Genomic DNA, 23,701 nt, shown 5'->3' with positions numbered 1-23,701 from the left:
TTTGTTGCCTATGTATTCAATTTGGCCCTACATTATGTACTGTATGTATTACGGCCTGTATCCCATCCAAACGAGCTATTGCTAAAAATGTACAAATGAGTAATATTGAAGTGAGGCGGATCATGATGATAGATGTTGAGGATGAACATCCGGATTATTTCCATTATGAGGTAGCTTTAGCTAAACGCTAAAAGGGCCGTCTGTCGTAATTTGGCAGCACCTGAGTTAGCGTTTAGCTCAGCTACACGACCTTTTTCATTTAACTTGACTTAAGTACGGGGGCCATTTTGTGTTTTGAGGCTTCCATTTTGTACGAACATGCGGCCTCGTGGTAGAGTGTCCTTTTGTCCTTCCTTCATGCCAATGAACCTTCCCTTTGCCCAGCAACAGGCTATTTTTAGCGATGGTCAGTTTCACGTATGCGCACATACGATTTCCGGACTGAGAGAGTGGTCACTCTTTAGGAATGTGCCTCTAACTGACCAGTGGAATTAAGCTCCTCCCACATGCTGGCTGTGCGCCAAAAATGTCCTTATATGTACCTAAAACTGTTCAAATGTGTACCGCCTATCTTTTTATTACCTTTAAACTGTATAAAAGAGGTCGCGCACCGATGTTCGGTGTGATACTTCTTGCATTACCGAAGGGTGCTGTAGGAGTGTACCACCACCCCATGGGGTCCTAATAAACTTGTCTCTTTGCATTTTCAGTTTCCGTGCCAATTTCCGTCTATGGTGTTTGAGTGTTTTTGCAGAGTATGTAGGCCTGACAGAACCCGATACCTCAATGTATTAACACGCTGTCCCAGTGGTATATGTCAAACCTAAATAATACAGTGCACTTGCAGCCACAGGGACCAAGGAATGGCATGATTACATGTGAAGTTTTCTGTAAACTTCTGTACACTTCAGTGAAAACTTTGCACTTTCTAGATGTGTGTGATGCAACACCCTCCTTACGTCAGCCAGGTTAGCACCGGGTGATAGCTTAAGGCGCTATCTTTAAACAGAGGCTTCCTGGCACTGTAAGCGCGAGGGTGTGTGTCACTCTGACAGACACAAGCGCTTACAACAGTCCGCGTACTTTAGTTTTAATGATGCTGCCTTCAGCGCCCATGAATCTAAAAATACATTCACGTATAACTCGATTCTTTCTAAGCCATGCGGTGCTGGGGATACTTACTTTAAATGCTGTTTAGTTGAGCCGCGTAGAACACGCAGACACAGCACTTGCTGCGAACGCATACCATAAGTTTGGGCACTGGTAGGTCCAGTTCTTTCGTTTTCGTCCATATCCGTCCAATTCTGGGGTCCGGAGAGAGTCCACTGGAGGTACCGTCAAAGTTCTTTTTTTTTTACCGTCAAGTTCTCTGAGTGTGCACAAAAATAAGGATGCAATCAGTTACTAGGGTTAACAAAAAAGAGAATGTTTGTGTTTGCAACAGCGGAATACAGCGGCCAAGAGGGAGGAAGGGGGAGTAATACATCCAAACACACGCGTCAAGTTATAGAAGGTCTCACACTGCAAGAGAGCTAAACACTGTACTTTTAACAATGTCTGGCGAACAGTTAATAAACAGAGGCAGAACGCGAGTGGGCGGCCTTGTGTTAAATTAAATGAGACCGCAGCTGATATTTATAAAAGATGCAAGCACTTATACAACATTCAAAGAAATTAAAAACAGGTTCCCCATGCCAAGTAAATAAAACAGTGCAATAGAAAAAAAACTAAAGAACAAGGAGCGATGGGCGGGTGGTGGTGGAGTGGATGACATAGATGTGCGTCAAGCACTGCCACGAGTATGAAGCAATGCAATAAAAAAAAGTTACCCCAAATAACAGATAAGCTATTCAAGCGTTACGAAACCGTACTTGGCCAGTGCTCCTCTGGAAAAAACCAGAAGTGACGTATCGCTGCCAAAACCAGTTATGAGGCAGCAAAGAAGATCGACATTACACTGAACAAATGGTAAGCAGCAGGTGGGAGCTAGTCCTTTGCTAAATACAACAGGTCTTGCACAGAGCGCACACGCGCTGCCTAGGCTCAACCTAAAAATAATTTTAAAAAACACTGGCTTCCAAGATCGCAAAGGAAGCCATGGTACATATTAGAGGGAAGGTGAACTTTGAAATGTAAAGAAGCAGATATTTGTTTGGCAAATCCACATAGTGGCTGATAATTAGTGGTCTGGAGTGATGTGCGAGAGTCGGACCTCCTTTATTTTTTGGTTCAGTTGTAACTTGTTTTGCATTTGGTTATGTTGCGTCAAATAAAATAAGGGTTTTCCCAGCGTAGTACGAACTTCCAGATTGCTGCAATGTTGTAAAGTATGTTTACACCTGCATTTTGTTATTACTCATAATGTACACACTGGAGTGGGGTCTGGTGAATGGAGCATTGCTTGCTGAATTATATAACATGGTTTGCTTTTACCCAATTGTACTGTTGGAAATCCTGGGAATGTGTAGCATCTAATGTAATGGAGTTGTGGACCATTGGATGACATTTGAGCTGTGCTTGAGATCTACTGTGTGTGCAATATACACAATGTTCTAATTGTTATTCTCTACTGAAACATAATGTTTAGAAAAATTAAAACCTTGAAATCGACAAGGTAGGGAGTAACGTTACCTCAATTTATTTTAATTCATGCGTAGCAACAGACTGTGAGTGCACTTTACAAAACAGTGTGTGGAATGTTGAACAAGTTACCTTTTTTAGAAAGAGCAGTACGGAAAAGATGGATGAGAAGAGAGGAAGCCAAAAATATTTTTTTAACTCCCAGCAACACAATTTACTGTGTTTTCTGCTGCATGTGATAGAATGTAAGTTTGGAACCTTATTTACAGTTGAATCATTTCACCAAAAATTAGTGGTTGGCTTCAGCAGTTATGCTGATATTACTGGATATAAAAAATATGTTCTGATCATCCCCCCAAACAAAATAAGACCTAAAAGGCAAGTGTAACGATGATGGAGTTACTTAGGGCTAATAGCGAGAAAGGATCTCCCAGAAGACTTTGCAGGCACTTCTTGTAGAAATAAGAACGATATGTCTTGAAATTGTGTCGGCTTTACCCAAGTTGAAACACTTGGTAGAAGTTGTGAGCAGATGCGCCAGTGCTGCTGTGATCCTAGAGTCTGTCTTCTACCATTACTACAAATGTGGTCTCCCAGCTAGACTGACGACTTTGGAGCTGGGAAACCAAGGTTCGAGACTCGGGGACGACTCCATATCCTGTGATTCTGGACAAATTAATTAACCTCCCCATGCCTACCAGAAAAATGAATTTGTCCTCGTGTAATGTAACTGGTGCTCATGTAAAGCACTCCAATACCTTCAGTGGAGTTTGTACTATATAAATCTGCAAAAAAAAGAAGAGACCAGAGTGGACCACAAATGTTCCCGTTTTGTGTTCTTGTTTCAAAAGAAAGGCCACATTATTCCCTTCACAGCTGGAGAATGTTTGAAGAGGGAAATGTTAATGTCTTCCTCACATAGTAGGAAAACAATGAAAAGGCAGAGGTAGCATGATGTCCTAAACAGTAATACAAGAGGCAACAGGGAGAGGCTGAATTATTACTCCCATTTAATACAGAAGGACATGTGCCTCTGCCTACCCTGGGCTGATGTGCCGGAAACCTTCAGAGGTAATCCCAAATCACCTCACACTGCTGCCCTGGGCTCTGACAGCACTCTGGGTACCCAGTACTCATATTTACAAATAACACAGTCTTTGTCATAATTTTATTCTCGATTAAAGAATGATGGATTTTAATGTAGAAGGCCTGGATAGTGAACTCAGGAGCAGGAAAAGTGACACTTCTAGTATTTTAATGGCATTAATGATGACTGCAATCGAAGCTTTAGAACTGAACATGGTCGGTTGCTGATAGCTCAAGTGAAAGCGGTATTGAGCTCTTGTTAATTTATCTCAGTTTTCTTGCACAGATCCTGACCCTGCTGATAAAGAGGGGTATGTCTGCAGTAAATACCACCATAGTCATGGGCGTCCGCAGAATGGGGCAAGGTCCCACCGCACCACCGGCTCCCAGGGATTTTTCGCTTCCCCTTTCCTTTATTTATTTATTTTATTTTATTTTTTTATTTTATTGATGAGATTTTGTGTACATTCAATACAGGCGAGAGTTGTTATCTGGGCTACTTGCCTCTGAGAATACAAAGTATAAAGTTAGTGGCATACATCTCGGCCAGTTGCCCCTTGACTGGTTATAAGTTGGTGGTAGGATACAGGATATACCACAGAGCGATCTTGAATTTTTTTTTATTTTAAGCCCCTACTGAAAAAATCTTGAATTTTTTTTAAGTATGCCTCCACCCTGAAAAAGTTTCTGCAGACATAGGGTTAGAAAAAAGGCACGTTTCTGTAACTTGATCTTTCTTGTTGAGGTCTCCATCCTCCACCATCAGAGCACCAGGAAACCAGCAGAAATGGTTATTCATCATCATCATCATCCTTTTGTCTAGTATGTTTCTTACTAGGCACAGCCTGCAAGGAGCTTTGTAAACAAGGCGACTGTTCACTTATACTGCCATTCAGGTTTTGCATTTTCTAGAATCTTTTGTGTTTTTTCTAGCAGTGATGTGGCATCTCTCTCTCACACCTAAAACACAATCCATCTAAAAATGCAATGTGCATGTGTCACCAACTGCCTTCCCTATCTGAAGGCGCTACGCCTGCACTTCTCTATTTCCACCAGCCATCTCCATTTCTCAATGACATTGACTGGGAAGCCAGAAAACACACTGGTCAATCCATAATGGAAAACCGCTTTTGATTTACACTACTTTTAAAATGTTATGCTATCTTTATATCTCTAGTTTATTTCATCATTTGTATTATTATGTGGCAAAGAAGTGAAGCGGCAGCCTATCTGCTCAGACAGCATTCATCAGCATGCGCAGTCAAGGCTGTGTTCATTAAGTTTCATATGAGGGACTGGTCTGAATGCGAGCTCAATAAGTGTCTGTGAGCGGTATCAAGAGACGAGGTAGGTGGCCACGCACGTGGGCAGCCGAGAGGGAGCTGTGGTGGGGAGACACCATCACTAGATGTCTAGTGGCTGTGTTTTAGCCATGAAACCAGGCGACTTGACATCTAATACTGGATCTACCCGTTAATGCTGGTTCTAAATATTGTATTCAAAATATCCTGCAATGTACAGGGGTTTCTCTATGATGGATATTTCCTTGGCATTGCCATCAAATCACCCCACCCCGCGCTGGCCTAGATGGAAATTGTGGATTCAGGAGATAGTTTTTATTTCTGACTTCTTCATTTGGTTAAATACTATTTTCTTGCTTATTTCGTTTTTAAACCTTTTTTTTCTTCTCTCATTTTTTGCTGAATTTAGGAGCACTTAGAATCAGACTTAAAGGTTCTAGTAAGCGATAGATTAAAACACTGGACTAGAACCAAACACACTCTAGCCTAGACAACACTCACGAGGAAACAGCCCTGTCTCAAGATCTCCAATAAAATGTACTGTAGTGGAAGATCCAAAGCCTTTGGAGCAAACAGCACAGCTAAGCGCTGTCTCGGATAAGATTATAATTTTCATAGAACGACAATAATGCGCTTATCTAGTTGTATTGCTATTTACTGCTCGTTTTCACCCTATTACCAGAATTTACTTATCTTGTGGTATTTTTATTTTTATTTTTTTAATGAACCTTTATTGTGTCAGCAAGGAAATACAACCATGGGCCTACAACCACTCCGGCCGGCCGCTATTCAAATCGAAAAGAGAACCACACATTATAGAAAAATACAGCGGCACGGAAATCAAAGTCTGATGAGCATCCAGGATATAACATAAGAGGAAATGCACGATGTGAAAATAAGGATCCAAGAAGGTTCATTTTACAATAAAGGAAAATAAGATTAAAATCAATGTCGTACAATCATACACGCTCCCACAATAGTAATCAAGAAGCAGAAAACCCGCCAGCAGTGCACATGCATTCGAAGTAATGGGGGCAGGGCATTTGAGTCAGGACAGTTATAAAAACACATACAGTTCGTTGCAAGCTATGCCCCAGCCCACAAAGCAAAACACACTATAGGAAACGTAGAAGACGACGACATCGAAAAGAAAAGGACAAAGGGCCATAAAGACAAAGAAAGGACAAAATAACAATCCCATCCCCCTACCCCCCACCCTGCACCCCTGCAGAAGGTTACGGCCTACCCCCCCCAGCAGCGTGCCTGTCGTCCTAATTAAGAAACCCGAAATATAGAGAAGAAGAAGGAAAAAGGAAAGAAAAATTATTGGAGAAGGGCCATCGAACCAGCCATCCGGCCCCTTCCCACCACCGCATGCAATAATCATCTGACAGCAATGATAAAAAGGACCACGAAAAAGAGTAACCACTTACATCACAATCAATTATAACCCCGCTGAGTGTCCCTTAAATCACCATCAACCAACAATGAGTCCCACCATGACCCAAACGGTCTCACCCCTGGCCTCTTCTATCCATAGCATCAACGTACGTCTCGGTCTCAACCGGCCTACAAAATAGAATGAAGGGTCCAAATGTTCCAGGAGGTTCTGGAAGTGTCGTTGCTCCATGGGAAGTTAACCACCAGAACCCCGCCGAAGATGCATGGCGGAAATCTGCCTGTGTCAATATCAACACCGATAATAACCTCCAATCCGAACATAGTGTCGCCAGCCATGGAAAAAGAATCACACAATGCGGCAAGCGATGAAACGCCGCCGATACAGCCCAAAACACAGATCGATGTCGTTCCGTCACTCGCCGAGCAGACAATGGCCCGATGAGTCAATCACACGTGCAATCGGTGTACCCACAGTAATCACATGAACCAAGTCGATCAGCGGCTCTACGGATGTAAACGTAGCGGAGGCATTCGTCAGTGGCACAGAGGCAGGCAGATCGGCGCCTACACAAGATTGAACCAAGTCGACGTGGAGCGGTGGAATAACAATGGCGGCCATCCTCCTTCCCAGGTCCCGGGCCGCTCGGATCAGGGACATTTGCAGGGTTGTTAAAGCAGCCAGTACATCTCTGGACGTGGGCCCTTCCTCACGTTTCCGGCCCCCGGGACTCTCTTGTACAGCGGTTTCTCTACCCGGATGGGGGGCGCGGAAAAGGGCGCCATCCGCCATTCCAGCCGTTACGGCCTCCTCCTTCCCCATCTCACCGCAGGGCCGGGCCCATACCAGGATGCAACAGGATTCACAGGAGGACCCCAAAAATCAAGGTAGGCATCTCAACGGAGGGTCACCAAAGGGCTAAACAAAGTCTCTGCCGCTCCCCGTGAGTCACCCGCCCGTCCCGGGAGAAGTTATTAACGCCCTGGCATCATACCGAGGGGGGGCCAAGGATCATGGTTCCCACCAGTCCTGCTGTAGCGCACCACCCGCAGGGCAATCTGCTATTTGGAGTAGGTCGGCACTGTCGCCTTTGGCTAGTGGATCTCAGGTTCCCACCGACCGGCTCCCCACCGCAGCCAGAGGCCACCGTTGTTGCAGTCGCGGCCGGATACTCTCCTCACTCGAGATCGTGGCTCCGGCACAGTGGAGGCCGCCAAACAGTCGGGGACAGAACTTCGGGTCTATCGCACGGAGAAGCCTCAGGAGCAGACGGTAAGTGGACGGTAACTTTCGCCAACTTCAGACATGCAATTGTTGCGCAGGATAATCGCCAGGATATACGTGCGGGGTGAGAGGGCTCACGGAGCCGAGCGTTTACGCAGCCATCCCGGTCGCCATCTTGGCTCCTCCCCATCTTGTGGTATTTTTAATTTTATTTGGGGTTGGCCCACAACTACGAGCTTAACCAGGGCACAAGTCCTATAAAAAGAAGTGGGGGAACTGACCAAGTAAGACAGTATGCAAATGACATCATGGCGTCACAACGTAGTGCTATAAAATAAATAAAATAGTGCTAATTATTTGTGTAAATACTGAGACTGACTAACCCATCTGACAGTCTTACAGTGTCTGCATTTTATACAGGGACATTCCTCTCTTAAGTACCTGTGTATAGAATGCAAGCTGTGTGCCTTTGTTTCCCTCTGTGGCATTTACATTTAAATGTAAGGTTCCAGAAGGCCCCCAGTCAGCATATGCAAACAAAAGGAGGCCGGATGGCCCCTTAACTTCGGCCCAGCTGGAAGTGAAACAAGCATTTACAATGCAATGATCTCGGCATTATTAAAGGTAGAGCTATTGGCATTGCTCATGACTTTTTTTTTAAATCATAAATAAATGGCATTGTCATTTACATTGCCATTAGCTTAATTGTTAAATAAATGGCATTGTCATTTACAATGCCAATAGCTTAATCGCTTGCAAATGCATGACCTATTGCATGTATACCCACACAGAGCCACACATACAAAGCCACCCACACACACATAGAGCCACCCACACAGAGCCACCCACACAGAGTCATTCACATAGAGCCACCCACACATACAGAGCCACCTACACAGAGCCACCCTCACACAGACAGAGCCACCCACACATAGAGCCACCTACAAAAAAAGCTATCCACACAGAGCCACACACACACAGAGCCACACACACACACAGAGCCACCCACACACACACACAGAGCCACCCCCACACAGAGCCACCCACACACAAAGCCACCCACACACACACACACAGAGCCACCCACACACACACACAGAGCCACCCACACACACACACAGAGCCACCCACACACAGAGCCACCCACCCACACACACACAGAGCCACCCCCACACACACAGAGCCACCCCCACACACACAGAGCCACCCACACACACACACAGAGCCACCCACACATAGAGTCTCACCTATAACTGAGTCTGCTTCTTGGAAAGCGGGAAAGAGGCGACCCTTTGATACCGACTCATGTACAGGGAGGGACATGTATGGGGATAGAGAATGGTATGAGGGAAATATAACTGGTGTTAGGTCAGATATTGGGGAGGGGTGGACACTAAACGACAGACACTGGTGAAGGGGAACAGACACTGGTGAAGGGGAACAGACACTGGTGAAGGGGAACAGACACTGGTGAAGGGGAACAGACACTGGTGAAGGGGAACAGACACTGGTGAAGGGGAACGGACACTGGTGAAGGGGAACGGACACTGGTGAAGGGCAACAGACACTGGTGAAGGGCAACAGACAGTGGTTAAAGGGAGCAGAAATTGGTTAATGGGAAGAGACAGTGGTTAATGGGAAAAGACAGTGGTTAATGGCAAAAGACAGTGGTTAAAGGGAGCAGACAGTGGTTAAAGGGAGCAGACAGTGGTTAAAGGGAGCAGACAGTGGTTAAAGGGAGCAGACAGTGGTTAAAGGGAACAGACAGTGGTTAAAGGGAACAGACAGTGGTTAAAGGGAACAGACAGTGGTTAAAGGGAACAGACAGTGGTTAAAGGGAACAGACGCTGGTGAAGGGGAACAGACGCTGGTGAAGGGGAACAGTCAGTGCTGCAGAGGGACTGGTACTAGTGTATGGGAACAGGCAGACACCTGTGTGAGGACAGACACTGGTGTTGGGGCAGACATCAGCGGTGAGGGTGGACACTGGTGGCGGGAGACAGAAATGAGTGTAGGTGGCAACAGATGTACGGGGAGGGACATGCATAGGGATAGACACTGGTACGAGGGACAGATATTGGGGGAGGGGTGGACACTAAGCAACAAATGCTGGTGAGGGGGAACAGACTGGTGAATGGGGTCCTGTACTGTTTAACAAAGAGAGAAAGAGATGAGCTGTGGGACAGGTGTGGGAGCGAGTGAGATAAGGGAGATGAGACAGGCGACAGGGCTCCCCGGCATACTGAGGGGGTGGGAGACCGTGAGGAGGAGACAGAGTGAGACATGAAGAGGGGAGGGTGCGCGGGAGAGAGAAGGGAAAGGAGATTGAAGAGAAAAGAGGGAAGGCCAGGAAAGAGTGTAAAGAAGAGTGAGCGGAGAAAACGCGAGTGAGAGGAAGAGACACGGATAAAGGAAGCAAGAATCAGGGGATGAGTGCGCAAAGTAATGAGACACGGAGAAGGGATTTGTGCGAGCTCTGAGTGGGATCAGCTCAAATAATGGGGGGCAGCGGGAGACGGGAGGGGGCGGAGACAGGCGACAGGGCTCCCCGGCATACTGAGGGGGTGGGAGACCGCGAGGAGGCGACAGAGTGAGAAGCAATTTCATCCGCATTATAGGAAATTCTGTAGCTATAGCTGACAATGTATTGTCGGAGACAGCAGCCACACCTCCTCTTCGTGCCTAACAGTTAACTCCTCTAAAAAGAAGACACATGTTCAGGGAGGAGCAGGGGCTGCCGTGGGAATGGGGGATTGGAACTTTAGACCAGTGGGCCCTGCAGATCCTTCGACTGGGACGCTCTGTCCCATTCAGCAGAAAGCCTTCGCTCGTCAAGCTGTGCCTGTGCACTCTCCCCTCACAGAACCATCTTGATGAAAGAACTTTCTGAACAAATGGGGGCGATAGAACAAGTTCTCAAGAATCAAGGAGGTCCCCCAAAAGTTCAGAAAACCGTTGGCCGACACCCACAGTCCACTACTATATGAGTAGAGAGGCTGTTACTTTAGCTCCATAAAGAGGATTTACCTGCATTCATCTCTGCCGAGGATATGTTAATTATCGGTAGTGTAATTCATGCTAAAAATTGAACGGTTTTGTGGCTTTCTCTTTCTTAACGCCTAGAAAATTGGGTTGAATGAATGTCACTGGCGCCATTTGTCCCATTTTTGGATCGTATTCACTTCCGATATTGAGGTCACGGGATTTGAAACCTTGGACAAGTTCGTCATGAGGAATATGTGGAAATATTCACTGACAGTCCGTTGCACACCCAGTCATATATAATGAAGGTTTAGAGTGCATACTACAAAGTCAAAGACTTATAAAGACGAATTCGACAAACACACGGCGTGACCTATAGAGGTTAATTTTAAATCAGCGAATGAATGATTGACATCTTTGGTTAAAATAAAAAAAAGCCTCAAGGAATGTTACATCAACACTATATGTTACATCAACACTATTCAGGCAGAGTCCCGTCCTCCCTCAAACCAAATGCCATCTCAAAAAAATTAACAGTCTGCGCAATGCCTCTTGGAATTAAAAGCAGGGCCGTTCTGCGGGCCTTGGATCCAGAGGCAGTGGGGGATCCTTTCAGGCACCGGGGATGGTGGGCACATATCTGAGGAGAAGGAGGAGGACTGCATCATGAGCGTGCTGAAAAGCAAAGATATCCCGGCAGGGAGAGGCGGTGCCGGCCGAAGCTCCTGTGTTTACATGCGTGACCACTGCAGCATGCCACCTCATAAAAGCCGAGGGCTTCCCCGCCCCCTCAGAGGGTCTGCCGCGCTAGGAGCGCCGCTCCTGTGTATACGTGTGCCCGCTGCCGCATGCCACCTCATGGCACTCCCAGTCGGACGCCCCCCGCCACCCTCAGGGTCGCAGAGCCTGCTAAAGTGAGGCCGCTCCGGGCTGTCTCAGCTGCCGGGTCACACTTGACTTCTCCCCCTTCCTTCCTCCGTGTCTGCCGAGTGCAGCAGTTTCAGGCACGGCCCCTCGGACCTCCAAATATTTTTACCAGTGAACTATAACTGGGTGAGCTATACATGTTGGGAATGTTAAAGGGGGGTTAGACCGGTTGGTGGTATTTGGGGCTAGCTCCAAGAGTGAGCTGGACTGGCTGCTGGGGTGTTCCGGGGTGGGCTGGGTCCGTTGGAGTGTTCAACGGTGAGGTAGACCTGCTGGGCTCTTCGGGGTGAGTTATAATACATGGGTGAGCTATACCAGCCCGGGGTGTTCACGGAAGAGTTAGAGCCGCTGTAGCTGGTCACCTGCGAGCCGTACTTGCCGGGGGATGTTCAGGGTGAAGAGTCAGAGCTGCTGGGTTGTTGAGCGGTGAGCCAGACTCCCTAAAGCGCCCCGAGACGATGGTAGCATCTCTGAGACCCGCCTCGTATATTTTAAATAATTGTTAATAGGTGGACTAACAGCTGCACCTTCAAGCCAGACATAAACAGTGCATAGTTTGTGCTGCCCTCTTTTATTGTGTTACTGGATTTATAAACACAAAGAAACACAAGGCTAAAGGGAATTGAAGGGTTCTTGTATCATTCGAATCACCGTGGTCCGACTGCGGCTGCATGGTCAGGGTCATGAAAGGTGTTGTAAAAGTTCAATAATACCGAGGGTCACGAGACTTGGGTACAAAACATAGATACACTTGTGATGAATTAAAACTCAGAGCAGAGGGTCAACAGTAGATCCAGGGGGCACGTGGGAGCTTCGTTCGAGCGGCCCACTGCCAGTCGGGGCCGTTCGGTGATGGGTGTGAGGAGCCCCGCACCTCCCTGAAACCAACAACCCGGGTCTTGCACTCACCGGGTCTCTGCAGGCACCGGGTCTCTGCAGGCACTCACCGGTTTTCTGCAGGGCTCCTCTCTCTTTCTTGCTTCCGTTGCGGGGCTCTCTCACACTGCGGGATTCTGACGGCAGAGTCACCGCAGCCCTTCTCCAGCCACGGCAGTCCTGTGAAGCGTCTCCTCCCCTGGGGGCGCCATAAATGTCAGTCTCCAACTTTCATATAGCGCTTTTCATTGCGGGTTATCGTACTTCTAAGCGCCTTCAGTGTTTGTTAAATTGGGGGAAGGAACAGCAGTCCGGGATAATTCAGTGCCCAGGGTCACACAGTTCACATACTGGATATGAGCGTAGATCCACAGGTAGGGCAAGGGAAAATGGCAGCACTGCTCCCTGGTGGTACGGAAGCCGCAGCTGCAGAATGAGGGCGACTCAGTGCAGGCAGGGTGTAAATGCAAAAGGCACTCATGTAAATGTTGGGGCCACACAGTGTAATAGGTCTCCTTTGTTCACCCCAGGCAGAAGGAGAGGAGGAGGCTGAGAGAGGAAAGGCGGAAGGAAGGAAACCGAGGCAGGATGCAGCATCGGGACAACGGAGGGTCTGTCGCGTCTGGCGGTCTGGCAGAAATGGCGGCCTCAAGCTTCTGAAATTTTTCGGATTCGGGGGCGTGTTTTGCTGTCCTGAGTGACAGACGACGTCACGAGCTAAAGAACAGCAAAACTTACGCCCCCAAATCCGAAAAAGACGGAGCTTCTTTGGAGGGACGGCTCTCTCCTCCAATGGCTGGCCTCCGTTTAGGAAGCCAGCCAATGGTGGAGAGACAGAGACAGAGACAGAGCAGGGAGGCGGGTTCTGAAGCCCTACTAAGAAACATAAAATCTCGGAATTCCGGTTCTGCCTTCGGCAGACCGGATATTACCGAGACCTAAAAAGGCTCACACTCTACCTGCACGTTGCTGCTGGGAATGGAAAGCAGACAAGTGCAGGAAATGCTGAACGTGTCTTGGTGTCTTAACCGGAAAATGTCAACATATTTCTGTGGGGCCTAACTTCTTGGCAGGGAGGACGGCGTCCACCCTATGAAAATTGTGGGTGGGCACCGTGTATCTGCGTCTACCCCCGACTTGTGTCCTAAGCTTAACGATACACCGCTCCTTCTCTAAAAGGCTGGACGGTGCTTTTGCTTTCAGGCGCTGCTGGTGTTAATGCTGGCACGAGTATGAGAAGCAGATCAGACCCACGGGGACTCTGAAAGCAGTTCGCTCATTTTTTAAACAATGTAAATTAGCTCACCTGCCTCATCTGTGTTTTTATTACACTTTGTGCAGTTTCGTTTTTAATCATACTTTTGTTGCTGCATTATTTATTTTTTACACCAAGCCTCCTCTAAAAGGCGGACCGCGCTGTCACTTTCAAGTATAAGCTCAGCCATGTTAAGGGTAGGTTAACCCCTATGTGTCCAATAAAATGAAGGGGGGAGTCATCCCATTTAACTGCTGCATCAGTCACTAGTACTTCTGAAATAAAGGGAATGCACTCAAGTCCGGTTATTGATGTATCCTTTTTTTTTATTTTGGCCAATAAATACAGTTTGATTGGTTAACATTTTATGAAGCAGATCGGATTGCCACCAGAGGTCTCAGGTGTTCGTTTTAGCAACAAAAAAACCACATGACTTGTTATTAGTATGTTTGTCGGTTGCCGCAACATATTACTTTCACTTCTCGGGAAGTCACATGGTTTGGCCCTAGGCACTATGTAGCGATTGGCTTAGAAGCTCACGCAGATTGAACTGGCTATCACTTTCCTGACTAACTTGGCATGACAACGTGTACGGTTTTGTAAATGTAAACTAGAGATATTACTTACTTATTTTTCACAACTTTCAACATTGTATTGAGGGAGATTCTGTAAAAATTGAGATGGCTTGACCATTGGGTGCTAATTCTTATACTTCCCTTTCACTAAGATTCCTGTTGAACAACTGACCAGAGGTGTGTACTTAAATCAACCATTCTGCATTTGTCTTATTAATACTGTCAGGGCACAAATGTCACTTCATTAGTTCCAGTTTATAATCGGAAACAGCAGACTTGAATAGTTAACCTGTTCAACGAGTCAACCACTGTATGGCAGACTGCGGGAGATTTATTGCCTCCCTAGTGAAGTTAGTTTAACCCCTTGGCCGCGGCGGCAATTCCGCCGCGGCGCTGGGGGGGGTGCCGACATGCTGGTGACGGAACCACTCCGTCACCAGCCACGGGTGGGCTGTGCTAATGACGGAGTGGTTCCGCCACGGCCCCGCCCGCCTAATAGAACGCGCCGCGCAGGCGCAAAATCAACGCCGTGCAGGCGCGGCGGCCGGGCCGTGTCGGAACCACTCCGTCATTAGCGCAGCCCACCCGTGGCTGGTGACGGAGTGGTTCCGTCACTAGCATAGAAGGGGTTAAGGCGAAGAGGCACCTCTATGATGAAGCATGACACCTCTGGTGTGTGAGGGGAACCGTCCTTAAAAGGGATCCCCTTCTTGAGCATGGTTGTTACACTTCACATGCCCCTCAGACCAACATTCTGGACCCCTGGGCTCTTTTTGTCATAGATATTACGAGTGGGGAATTTGCCGACGCAGGTCCTTAAACCTCCTCAAAGCCCTTCTTATGTGTATTCTGTTAGTTGAAGGCAGCCATTCCAATTTGAACATGTAGGATCGGTGGTGACATCTCCAGCTTGAAAGAGAAATAATTCAGTGTCACTTAGCAGTGTCTTATTCAAGAAGCTAACCCTGCCCCCTTCTGATAGGTTTTACAGTAACATCTGCCATTAACAATAATTAAACCTCGCTCTCTTATCAGGTTTCATAGCAGCAGTTTGCCAATAGTGGTGGTTAGTGAACTTTGAAACTAGTGGGCTTAAATGCCTGCATTAAATTACAAACAGCACGTTAGCAACCCTGCAGTTTTCAGGTAGGTCTACAGAGTGCTTTACTAAAGAAAAGTTTGAAAATATGTGACAAAGGGTGCATTTTATGCACAATTTTCACAGAAAGACATAGATTTTGAAGGGGCACTTGTTGAAACAGAAGTCCTCTGCCTGGCTTTGGGAAGTTTTTTATTTTTACAGAGTTTTATATAGCGCGATCTTGACCCGAAGGTATCGGGTATCAGAGCACTTTACATAGCACCAGTTGCATTACATGAGGACACACATTCATTTTTGTTAGGCACAGGGAGATTAAGTGATTAGCCCAGAATCACAGGATGTTCAGCGTCATTGCCGAGACACGAAACCGGTTCCCAGATTCGAGGTCGACTGCCCTAGCCGTTAGGCCAACTCCTCCAACCTGTCCTTTTACATTTTTCTGGATAGCCCTATAGTTTCTTCCAGTAAGGTTTGCAATTAGAACAGGCAGGAAAAAGTTGCCAGCTTTACAAGGACCAAAAAAATAGAAGACATTCTTCATGTTAATCCTTTTTTGAACAGGGTCGTTCAGTTGTACATAATGTCTTCTTGGTTATATATAAGGTAACAAAAATGCTTGGAACACCTCTTAATTATACCTTTTCAACATGCTGCAGAGCAGCCAAAATGCTCCAAATCATAGCTTAAAGACGTCAGCAAAGCCATTAGCTATGGCTAAACACTTATAAGATCCCAAAGGTGAGACCTACTGGCTATGCCAATGCTTGTCATCTGTGACTGCCACACAGAAACTGGCTCCGGGACGAGTGTGAGACAATCCCAAAGCGGGGCAAAGCCATAAATGAGATGGTTGGCCACTATAGTAGTTACTCTGCCTCTCAAGACCTATCTACAACACATAATAGCTTTTCATTGTAAAAAACACAAATAGGCAGCGCATGTAGCTTCAGAGAGGCCTTGTAATTAGAACCCAGAGCTCACAAGACTGCAGAACTTTTTTGTATTACTTGAATAAACCAAAACATGGTCCAAAACATGCACACGGAGAGCGGCTGCCAGTCGCTTGAGGGTTTTTAATTTTTCGTCCTATCATTTAGCGTGCGATCTAAAGAGAAACACTTTTTGAAGTACCATTGAGTTGATCTGTTATTCAGCGTCAAAATACCCGTAGTGGTGAACGTGCGCTTTAAACATACATTGGTAAAGGCGAGGGCTAGCATAGAACGTGCCGCCATTATGGCGGTCGCACTAGTCCCCGGCTAGGAGAGGGAGTGGGGGAGGTCGCGTCAGCAATGACGCTCCCCCCCTGCATCACAACCAATGGGATGTGGCGGCCCCTTTTTGAACTGGAAGCACTTCGGTTCGTCCGGCCCAGAAACGTACAGCCTGCGCCCAGGTAGACCGGTCTGGTCTGGTCTGCCTGGGCGCCCACCTTATAAGGAGAAAGCGGGGAGCAGAACAATCTCTTGTTCTTGCTCCCCACCAAGAACATCCACCGGGTTGGCTGCGGGCCTGTAATCTTTTTCTTGCCCACCCACAATCCCAAAAGGCAGAGTTTGTTATGAGGTTTGTAGTGTGTACTATGGATAATTGTTTTTGTTTCCCTTTGACCCATTTTATTTTCAGGTAACATAGTTAGTGAATGTGAATATTTATGTATAAAAGTGTGAATAAAAGTGTAAGGTTTGAATTTCTTTCGCAGTTAAATATTGTCGTATTTTAGTGGTGTTTCTGGTCAGGCGGTAAGGTCACGATTGGTATGCATAGTCTACGGTCCTTAACGGTCAGCACCATGTAACTCCAGGGGTAGTACCAGCTGGTAAGTAGGCTGTCGGGGTGCAGGGTCGGGGTAGTCATCCTTCCCAGTGGGCCTGGGGTCACACGCGCATGTGCATCAAGGCGCAAATATGCAGGAGTCTGCAGCCCCCGTAATGGAGTTTAAGGCACAGGGCGTAGGGGGGGCGGGGGAAAGTATCTGTCCGATAAGCTGTACCCCCTGGGCAACCTTACTCCTGGAGTAGTATTGGTGGTGCACTGAGACCGGGGGGGAGCTGCCAGTCATTTGACTTTGCCGTAGGCTCTAGATGGAACACGCAGAAAGGAAATATATGCATTGTTAGATTTCCGGTAGGAGTGTCTTCAGTATCAGACTGTGTTAAGGTTAGCCCTTGGAACATCTGTCTATCAATGTATCTGTAGTTTCTGCGTAATGTTTTGTTTCTAATGTTTTCAAAATTGTTTTGTTAATTTTAATAAATACGGCCGGGGGTTACACCCCCCTAATCCAAAAATATAACATTTTGGTGTGGTTTCCGATGGTGTTAGAATGGGGGAGGGATGTGCCATCTATAACCCAGAGTCTGTAGTTGGAATAGGGGACCTAGGTAAGTACCAGACCATAATGTTATGTTGAGGAATCAAGCAAAGCGACGCACAGCATTTTACAAAACTCAAATAATATACATAAATACACATTATTGAACTAAAGATTGCCTTTAGGGTGAAATCTTGTTTGAATTTTCTTCATATTAGGTTTGTATTGGATCCATTCTGAGCAGATCCCTGTCCTTGGAGGGTCTTCCGTTGGCACAGGTCAAAGCCCCCCTTTGGGAAGATAAGTCACCTGTTTAACAGAAGTTCGTTCTCACTTAGCTCTTGTGCACCCCTGACTCCCATCTACCCACTCTCCTATGATTTCATCCCGCAAACCATGCATGGCTGCTGTTGTGGCTGCCCCCATTCGAAACGCGTGGGTACTAAAGCTCTCGGCCTGTAAGCCCGCCAAGCACTAGGCTTTCCACATCACTGGTCAACTAGCATGCAATGACATAGCCAATAGGTCTGCCTTTTATACCTTGTGTGTTTAGCCATGCAGCACATTATCCTGGGTGCTGTGTTGTCAGGGATTGAAGAGTTGACACTAGCAAACCTGCATGTGTTATTTATTTATTTAATTCTGTTTTACAAACATGTAATAGCCATTAAACTTTTAAAGACAATAAAAAAAGTATTGACATCTACGGGTTCCCATGCCATTCAAATGAGACAAAAGTGCAAGGAAGAAAAAAACAAAACGAAGCTTGCACAAACATAAGCTTGCGTTTAAATACTTTTGTTGGAGCCAGTGAAAGATGATTACTATTCCAAGATAGAAGCCACTTTGCATCATGACTGGCAGAACCTGGGGACACCCTGATTACTTTGGGGGACCAGTTGAAAGAGGCTGCAACAACTCACAACCTGCAGCTTTTACATGTTGACGTCCTGGTAGACATACAACACTGCTGCTTCCCCCAATATGGCGAGAGAAAACTACCACTGGAGGTGCAGACCCACTGCTATAGAAGCAGCCACTGAAGATAGAACGCTGTCGAAGGATGTGCAGAAACTCATGCTATAAAAGCCCGCCAAAGGAGGCAAAATGCAGCTCTATGATGCAAAGACATAGCCCCTCAGTGAGCCGTCACTGCAAGCGCAGACCCCATGCTACAGTGAGCAGTGAGATGAGGCAGAATGCAGTTGGGAGGTGCAAACTCCCACGCTACAGAGGACATCCATAGGAGGTAGAAGGCAGTCCTTTGAAGGAAAACCTCACCATTTACAGCACAATTATAAGAGGTGGAGACCCCACACTACTGAGCAGTCATGTAAGGTAGAAACCATACACTACTGGGAGCAACTATAGGAGGTACAAAGAAGTTCTAGCCTTTAGAGAGCACAGCCAGGAGGGTGAAAGCAGTCAGAGGTGCAGACCCCAGAGCTATAGAGACCAACTACTGGAGGTAGAATGTAGCCTTACGAGGCAAAGGCCTTCAGCCAGAGCACATGCAGACCCCATGATATAGAGGCCAGCCATTGGAGGTAGAGTACATTCATATGAGGGAATGGCCCACAATCTACAGAGCAGTCATTGGAGGCATCAACCACATGGTACAGTGAACAGTCATACAAGGTATTTATTTATTTATAAAAATTTTTATAGCGCGAACGTGACCCATGAGGGTATCAGAGCGCTTTACAGTATAAGAACATAAATGGATGAGAGAAATGCAGTTAAGGTAAAGGACCCATATTATAGAGAGCAGGCTTAGGAGGTAGAAAGTAGTTCGAGGACACGCTGACCCCCTCGCTACACTGGCCAGTCACAGGAGATATAATGCAGTCAGAGAACGTAAAGCGCACCAAGCCACAGAGCAGCCATACGAGTTAAAATACAGGGCTAGCAGGCAGACTACAGAGCTGCCATAGGAGGTACAGGCATCTAAGCTACAGACAGTACCATGATCTCTTGACTTGGTAAGAGTATTCTGCATCATTCAGAAACTCTGTCCATCACCACCCCCTTTTCCAAAAGCGGAGAGGACCCAAAGCCAGGTCATTCAGTCATTCAAGAAAGACCAACCAGTCCCCATAGACGCACCGCTGCTCTGTCAACAGCAGCTAGCGAAGACACACAGAGACACCCTACCCTAGAGAGAGAGACAGTCTCAACAGGTCACCATTCCCTAACTAAAGCGCTGTCAAAGAGCACACACGGAGCCCGCGAAGGAGTAGAAAACAAAGACAGAGTGCCTAGGGCTAAAGAGAAAGCAGTGAGAGGGGACGTAAAGACCATCCTTATATCAAGAATGCAGCCAGTACGGTCATCTATGAAGACACAAGACAATATGCATAAGCAAACTTGCAATGTGTTTAGAAAGTAGTCATAGGATACATATAAAGACACTGGCCCCATCAAGAGAGTAGTCAGTTGAGGAGCCTCAACCAGACACCAATAAAAAATGCTAGCCAAGAAAACAAAGCAACATTATAGGTAAGTCAGTGGAAGCTTAAGATTCTCATTCCTAGCTCCATCTTTCTGGAACGCTCTTCCCCTGGACATTAGGCTGGCGTCGCCCTACACCCATTTCAGATCCCTCCTTAAGACCCACTTATTTCGCTCCGTGTACAATTAATATTAAAAATGTTCTCCTCTTCCCCGGTCCCTTTACTTTTCCTCTTTCTTTATCACTCTCGCTACTGCTATCAACTTCCTCGCACTGCCCAGGAAGCTGCCTACTGTCTTTTTGCTATAGCGCCAAGAAACTGTATAGTGTATGCTGCGCTTTATAAATGCTTTTCACATCACATCAAGCCAACTGATAGGTGTTCTCACACCCTGGTGAGACAGCATCATGAGGAAACACAGACCTCACCATGTCGAATGTGCACTCCTCAGGGTCACAGAGTCCTGGCTCTGCCCAAGAGTCCTTTGTTTTACTGGGAGTGAAGCTAAGTGAGGTACGTTCGCTGCCATCGGAGATAGAAAACAGACTGTGACTCTCCGCTCCCTGGAGTACTGCAGAGCTGGTACCAGCTGGAAACAGACAAGACCGACACTGAACAAAGAGATCTTAAATTATCCCTCTTCCCTCTGGATCACACAGGGGCTTTTGCAGCCATTCTGATAGCTGAACAGATGCCGATAGTTAAGGAAGATCGGGACAGACTCTATATGTGTGTGGTGGTCTACGATTGGAGCACTGGGGTCACCACAGCCAATTCATGTGCGCTGCAGAGAATTGGGAGGTGTCTATTGGCTGTCAAGTCCTTAGGTCCCTCTGTAGTGTATAAACATTGTCAAAACCAAACAAGTTTGCAGTCTGAGTGGAAGTGGCATAACATACAGAGCTGCCGACTTTGGGTCTAGGGAACCCGGTTTGAGACTCAGCTTTGGCTCTCCCCGTGTCTACAAAAAACATACTGATCGGAATAAATAAAATTAAACAGTGGCGAAAAGAAACAGGAAACAAAGTGTCTAATGCCAATCCGTACTGTCAATGGTTGAACACCCAAAACAGGAAACAAAATTTCAAATGCCAATCCTTACTGCCAATGGTTGAACTGAACCAAAGTAAATGGAACCAGCACAGACCAAGAGACTCTTGGCAGTGGAATGTGTACAAAACAAACGGTCAGAGTTTAATAAATAAATAAATAAATACCCAGGAAACAGCTTTAGCTGTCTCAAAAGCTTACAAATAATAAAAACAAGCTAGCGGCGAGGACAGAGCGGAAAAGGAAGTGGGTGAGCACGTTCGGAGCCTAGGCAAAAGGAAAAGTAGCACGCCGAAACTAACATTAATGGCTACAAGTGAACTGATTCATGTAACAGGGCCAGTCTCAAGGGGAGGAACAAAACACCCAAAAGTTGGGGCAAATGTGAACTATTCACCAAACTATTCAAAGCAATTTTGAAAGTCAGACAAAAAACCAATGAGAAGCGATGGTCATGGTGAAAGCCCACAGAGAAGATACAGCATGACTTGAGAGACAGTGCATGCGCTGCTTAGAGTCGACCTGAAAACTGCTCGGGAAGCAATCAAAATACACGAATATCATCGCCCTCCAGTAGGCCTGTTGGGCAGGTAAGCACCAAAGAGGTACACCGGGCAATAGTCCCCAACTGGGAGGCAGTTAATGGAGAGGTTTTTTCTTTGGCCTCTTTTAGACCTCCTTAGCATTTATGCATTATATCATTAGAAGCAGACTTCCCCACCCTCAGCGCCACTAGTTCACTGGACCTTGAAAGCCTCAAAGATTCCTACTGCTAAATCGGCCCTGAGCAGGGCTCTCGAACAGCTTAATGAATATTGCCTGCATTGCCCTAGTACATCATGCAATCTATCAAAATTGGTAGGAATCCTTTCTCCCTGACCGACGCGTCTGCATCCAGGCCTTACTTCTCACCCCATAAGCTCAGAATATAAACCTTTCTACTGCTACTGTTGCATGGTCGCCACTTAACTCTTGTGACTTGGCAAAATATCTTCAAGCACTCACAATACTGGTCAACTCCCTGGAGAGCCAATGCATTGTTAATCACTACAAGCAAGTCAGGTCAACCATGCCCACAGGTCTGGTGGGAAAGCAGTCACCTGTATTGTATTGTACTGCAGCATTTATAAAGGGCTTACTACCCCTATGTGGGACACTGAAGCGCATGTCTACATGAATAGCATGTTTCACCACACCATGTAGGATGTGCGGTTGAAAGGATGTCGCTTTTGTTGTGATCCTATGTGGGAAGTGTGCCCATGTTGTGCGTGATAACTACAGAGGTGCGGTTATCATATTATGTGACGTAGTGCATAGCAGTGTGTTGGATGATGAAGTGTGAGAGACAGGAGCACAGTTTTATGGTTTCCGGTAGGCTGGTAGCCTTGTAAAGCCATGCAGGTCCCTTTATGGCATTTCATATGATATAGTCTGCCTAGCTGATTACTGCATTGTCTTTCTTGTCAAATCTGAGATTGTGTCTAAAGTTGTGGGCCAGAGCTGTTATGGTTGGAGGGAGAGAGAAGTGCAGAGATTAGTAGTAAAGGGCATTTTTATTATCATCCTATATCTGAGTAGCTATGTGATACGTAAAGAAGCAGTCAGATTGTATAGATATTTGGGACCGTAGTGAATGGTCTATATTAAAGTCCTTCAAACCTGTTCAGTATTGTGAGACAGATCTCTTCAGTTATCCCATGCCTGTTCATTTGATGATGTTTGGGTTTTGGCTGTGCAGTGCTGGTGATGGACAACCCTTATAACAAATATGTATTATCTGAATTTGATAGGGATATGTTGCAATTTGTTGCTGACCGCTGCGCATTATGGTTTTAGTATTATTGCGGGACATAACAGTTATATATGGAAGTTCATGACTATATGATGCCACTACATAATGAAAGCAGTTTACTGGTTGAGTTGTTTGTAATTTGTGGGTTGTAAGCTGAGGATTGCGCTTGAGGGTGTGCTTTTCACAGTGCCCTTCAAGCTAAAGGTAACTCAGGACTGGGGTCTTGGTTTCTCTTGGGTGAAGACGGAGAAGAAGCTTTGCAACAGCATTTTGCACGAGTTGTATTTTACATATAATGAATGCAGGAGCGCCAAGGTATAGGCTGTTGGTAGAGTCAAGCTTAGAGGTTATGAGCTTGAGGATGATTTGCAGTTTATGTTAGTATGCGAAGATGCAACATAGTGTTTTCATCGTGTAGAAGGCACTCTTTGTGACATTTTTAGCATGAGGTATCAAGGGTAAGTTTGAATCATAGTTACTCCTACGTTTCTAACTTCTCTAGATGTTGTTGGAGAGGCTTCAAGTTTCTTAGGCCAAATGGTGGTATGCTAGTAGTTTTGCCTTTGTCCACATGTCGCAAGCACTGTCATTGCGGTGTTGAGCTTTAAATGGTTCTTCATCATCCATGTGTTTATAGCTCGAAGGCAGTCATTGAGTTTCGAATTATTGACCTCTTCAAACCTATTCATTTGTAAAATGATTTGGGTGTCACATGCACAGTTGTAACAGGTGGGATTGTAAAATTTAATTAGATTTGGTAAGGGGGTCAGTTAGATGTTAAATAA

General features: G+C 46.3%; 1 long non-coding RNA gene across 1 annotated transcript in view; it reads right to left on the bottom strand.

Annotated features, from left to right (window-relative positions):
* Nucleotides 1-1,256: 1,256 nt before the first annotated feature.
* Nucleotides 1,257-23,701, bottom strand: part of LOC144773921 (uncharacterized) — a 324,142-nt gene continuing 301,697 nt past the window's right edge. The window contains exon 3 of the long non-coding RNA XR_013600076.1: nt 1,257-1,369. This is a non-coding gene — a long non-coding RNA (uncharacterized LOC144773921). The remainder of the gene's footprint in view (nt 1,370-23,701) is intronic.

This window comes from Lissotriton helveticus, chromosome 1_1 (genome assembly GCF_964261635.1).
Source record: "Lissotriton helveticus chromosome 1_1, aLisHel1.1, whole genome shotgun sequence".
NCBI lineage: Eukaryota > Metazoa > Chordata > Amphibia > Caudata > Salamandridae > Lissotriton > Lissotriton helveticus.
This window is presented reverse-complemented; position numbering and strand designations above follow the sequence as displayed.